Source organism: Macrobrachium rosenbergii, chromosome 37, assembly GCF_040412425.1.
Source record: "Macrobrachium rosenbergii isolate ZJJX-2024 chromosome 37, ASM4041242v1, whole genome shotgun sequence".
Lineage (NCBI taxonomy): Eukaryota > Metazoa > Arthropoda > Malacostraca > Decapoda > Palaemonidae > Macrobrachium > Macrobrachium rosenbergii.
The window spans coordinates 28,381,537-28,386,536 of record NC_089777.1 but is presented as its reverse complement, the minus strand read 5'-3'; the positions used below and the strand labels follow the sequence as shown (position 1 = coordinate 28,386,536).

Sequence of the window (5,000 nt, the reverse complement as noted above, 5' to 3'; positions counted from 1 at the left end):
TCACTTACGTTTAGTCTGTAAGATTTGGCACGATGTATTCTGATGCATTGACAAAATCTAGCCTGAAAAGTGCTACTGTTGGTTTGATTAGACCTTTGCTCCCAGGCTTTTATTCCGTACTTCCTTGAATTATGAAACCTGTTTTTTTTTTTAATGACAGTTGTATCATTGGAAGATAACTGAAAAGTTTACCTTTTTCGTCTTTATCATTAAGAAAAACGCAAAAACAAGTGCCGTTCATACTCTAAGACTTAACTACTTTTTCCCCTTTTGTATTCGTTTGGGTACAAAAACTCATTGCAAGTGTCTGTATTTATTCTTCCCGAACCCTAGCCGGTCCATCCACATGCCTCCGCCTGTCAAACCCATCTCTGGAGGACGAAGGAGTGCTCACATACCCACAAACGAACCCAGGGAGACTCTCCAACGAATTTGGAGTGTGTTGACCAAGTCAACACTTAGTGTTGTTGCAACTTTCGCCTGTATTCTTTTCTGGATTCTGTCTTAAGGTCCTGAAGTTATTGCTGCTGCTGATCCTGATAATTCCTTACTAATTTCATAACAGTAGTTTTATTTCAGCTTGATTAAATACGTAATCACTTAGAAAAGTTTCAATCTCATTTTCGTGATAACCCCTCCCCCCCAAAAAAAAAAGAGCGGAGGGGAAGGGGAACGGGAGCAGGGCTAACCTTTTCTGTTTTAACAATTTTCTCAGGAACTATGGGGAATTTGTGGCCTCGCTCATGACATCCCTGATGGCTTGGGTCACGCAACGTTTATTTTCCTAATTCCCTCTTAATTTTATTCTTTTCATGCAACATATTATGATTTTTAGGATAACAGTAATTATCTTTTTTTTTATTTTAGTGAGTAGCCAAAACAAAAAGTAAAGTTAAAAGTCGAAAGGCCTTATTGCATCGTAATTATTATTAATGTTATTCAGAAGATGAACCCTCTTCATATGGAACAAGACTACAGGGGCCATTGTCTTGAAATTCAACCTTCCAAAGAATTTAGTGTTCATTTGAAAGAAGTAACAGAAGGTATAGGAAATACAGAAAGAAGAGATCAGTTATTATTAATAAAAAAAAACAAATTAATAAATAAATGGACAAAAGTAATAAAATAAATATTAGATAAAAATAGGTTGTAACGAAAGTGCTGTTCGGACGCAGTATAACCGGGGGTTTTCGTTTAAAAATGAAGACAAAATGTACGTAGAAAAGCTAATAAAACCCAGGTCCAAGGAGCTGAGTGAATAACAATGTATGTAAATCAGATTTCATAAATGCATAACCCCACCAGTGGAAAGGGCAAAGAAAAATAAACCTCCTAACATAAATTATGTAAGATGACAGATGTTCGCTTCCGGATCTCTCTCTCTCTCTCTCTCTCTCTCTCTCTCTCTCTCTCTCTCTCTCTCTCTCTCTCTCTAGCCTCGCAACGCAGTGGTGGTGCTCTCAGCTCATAAAGGGATTGATCAGTGTTCGATTCCAGACCCATTCCAGGAGGAAGTATGCTTTTGTTTAAAGTATGCTTTTGTTTACCTGAGGAAATGAATAGTCACCAGTGTTTAGTCAACTGTTGTTGGTTGCAACTAGGACGGAATGAAAGTGGGAGAGGAGACAAAAGTCAGCAGGCTCTCGCGTTCAGATTCCTCCAGAATGTATATCATAAATAACGGAAGAGCTTCGAAAAGATTCTGTCCAATTCTGCCCCAACTTAAACTTATGTATGTTGAGGATTGAATCTCTCTCTCTCTCTCTCTCACACACACTTGTTAACAATCTCTCTCTCTCTCTCTCTCACACACACACACACACACACACATATACTTGTTAACAATCTCTCTCTCTCTCTCTCTCTCTCTCTCTCTCTCTCTCTCTCTCTCTCTCTCTCTTGTTAACGACCCTGTCTTTGCCAGAAGCAGTAAGAATCCCTCCCGGCTGTGCTCACCTCTGCCATTTGACAGAATGTTTTCTTGCCTTAATTAGATCATAAGTTGACTCAAAGTTCGTTTCCCTCGTCGGACTGACCCCAACTGAAACACTTCTGGCGCTGTGGAGAAAGTGTGCAGCGGCCGCCAACACAGCCATAGATTTTCTCTGAGTTGGAAGGAGAAACGAGAGAAAATTTAAAGTTGGAAGGAGAAACGAGAGAAAATTTAGAGTTGGAAGGAGAAACGAGAGAAAATTTAGAGTTGGAAGGAGAAACGAGAGAAAATTTAGAGTTGGAAGGAGAAACGAGAGAAAATTTAGAGTTGGAAGGAGAAACGAGAGAAAATTCAGAGTTGGAAAGAGAAACGAGAGAAAATTTAGAGTTGGAAGGAAAAACGAGGGAAAATTTAGAGTTGGAAGGAAAAACGAGAGAAAATTCAGAGATGGAAGGAGAAACTAGAGAAAATTCAGAGTTGGAAGGAGAAACGAGATAAAATTTAGAGTTGGAAGGAGAAACGAGATAAAATTTAGAGCTGGAAGGAGAAACGAGATAAAATTTAGAGTTGGAAGGAGAAACGAGATAAAATTAAGAGTTGGAAGGAGAAACGAAAGAAACTGGTAATGAGTTTTGTGTTTCTAATTAATTTTGCTGAAGCATTTCGGTTTATTTAAGGAGATGTTTTTATGAAAGGCGAAGTGTTATAGGAAAGTTTTCCCTTTTATAGATGGGGAATGTTCTTTATTTTTTATATATTCTTTATGAGTTTCTAACTTTTATACAGACGGGGAATATATTATTTATTTTTTTAAGATATTCTTCATGACTTTCAAACGTTTCATTTTGTCGGATGTCCACGTACGAGGCAACACATGTTCTTAATGGTATAACTGTGATTTATTTGATATACTTAGAAGATTTTTTGTATAATTAAAATTAATCTTATAACTATGATTTATTTTATTTACTTCAAAAAAGGTTACTATAATTACATTTTGTCTGATGCCCATGTATGGTACAATACATGTTTTTAATTATATAATTATAATTTATTTTATTTAATAAAAAAATTTTGTATAAAAAATATTAAGTAAATAATAATCATTACCTGTAGTTGTCTTGTAATTATTATGTACTTTTAATTTAAGGGCTTCAAAAAATAAATCATTAGAATGAGTTCAGAAATTAGTCGGTCATCCTAAAATAAATAGTTAGAAAACGCCGTGCAACCAGTTCAAAGGAAAATATATTCCCATTTCAGTTGCTTTCGTCGAATATCGAAGGAAATTCGCTGCCTTTAATATAGCCAATTGGCCGCAACGTCTCAACTATCTTGACTTCATGAAGGGACCATGAGCTCAATTACCTTAATTCCCGTAGTTTGATATCGCCGAGTTGATGACCTATTCAACCAATTAGCTTAATCGTTCACGTGACTAATCGGGCTCTACCTCTCTCACCACCTCGCCACGCCCCCTCTCTCTCCTCTCTCCGCCTCTCTCTCTCTCTCTCTCTCTCTCTCTCTCTCTCTCTCATCAAGTATTTGTATGTGTGTGCGTGCGTGTGTTTATTCTTTACCTTACTCAGAGGCTGTCCCAGCTATGTAATTATGGTCAGCTTGCGTTTTACGGAAAATTATATTATCATGTAGCTTCAGTTTTTTATGGGGTGACATATTTTTTTTTTTTTATTTCTACTTCATGCTGTAATTTTGTAGTCAACGAATGTCATTTTTTTTAATGTTTTTGTGCAATAATCTTTTGGTGTGTCATCAAGCGTTCTTTAATTTTCTTGCATTTCTACCAATATGTTTAGTTTACCGATTATTACCCTGCACCCCCTCGTTTCATGCAGTACTCCTTTTGAGAGTCGTTCTGCTTTCATGTTTCATGAAATGGTATGTAATTTATCAACGGTCATATGTTCTCATCCGTGGCATGTAAAATTGCTGTCTGTCGGCTGCCTTCGTGAGTTAAGCAGTTGTAATAAAGAAAAATGGGATTAGATTAATATGAGAGGGGTGGAACTTCTTAAATGTAGGTTTCTATTCGTCTGTGTTTTCACTAATTATTATGAGATTGCTTTAATTCCATAGGTTATTTCTTTTATCGTATAAGGAAATAACTCTTTGCCATCTAATATGGGTTGTAAGTGGTAACTATGTACCTTCATCTTTTGAAAAATTTATTCTAGTCGATTATAACAAACATTTTGTTTCTTGGCGTTTTCGTATTTATTGCGGTTGGAATTTTGTTGTAGTGTTGTTTTTGTAATGAACCTACCCCGATATCTTAATACGTTTCATAATTATTTTTTGTTACTATTTCAGAATTAACCAGCTTCCCATTGGGAAGACCTATGTGACTGGTATTCGAACAACCTTATGGAACAGTCACGATGAAAAAGCCAAATAGAGTAAAGAAACCACATATGCTCCTTTTAAATGAAGCGATTGTATGGAAAACAGAAGCAGAGAGAGGATTCCACAGCATAGAGGTAGGGATTGGTTTTATTTACTCATGACCGTCTTCTAATTCGGTTGCATTTGTTGATCTTTTGCGATTTTGAAATCGTTTATCATTTTTTTCTGATTTGTAATATATTTTAACAGAATTTTATGCCAACACCTAGGAGTATTTACCGGCATGTATTGAATGTATGATTGTCATTACGTAAGATAAAAATTTTAAGAAGTTTTCTTATGATACAAAATGATTATCTTGCTAAATGAATTATTTTTTCACATAATGGTAGCCTGTTGTAGTAACGACATTTTTTAGTAGAGACTTCATCAGTTGACCCAAGAATAGAATGTAATTAACGTTACGGATTTCTACATCCTTTTGATTGCTTTAAGTAAAATTATATACCGAAATATGTACACTGTTCTTTAACACTTGGTCCTTCACTGGGAGTCAAATGGCGCCTTCCAGGTTCTAGGCCGTGAATGATCGTGAATTACCATGTCGGAGTGTTCACGTTATTCTTTAAAATTTTTATTGATTTTTCCTCTTGGCCTCCCATTCTGCCACGCCGGTATCTCCAGTCAGTAGGAAGGCGTGTTT

At 36.1% G+C, this 5,000-nt stretch overlaps 1 long non-coding RNA gene across 3 annotated transcripts in view; it reads left to right on the top strand.

Moving 5' to 3' along the window:
* Positions 1-4,418, top strand: part of LOC136825148 (uncharacterized) — a 396,665-nt gene extending 392,247 nt beyond the window's left edge. For all 3 annotated transcript variants that reach the window (XR_010849260.1, XR_010849259.1, XR_010849261.1), the window contains exon 7: positions 4,265-4,418. This is a non-coding gene — a long non-coding RNA (uncharacterized lncRNA). The remainder of the gene's footprint in view (positions 1-4,264) is intronic.
* Positions 4,419-5,000: the final 582 nt, after the last annotated feature.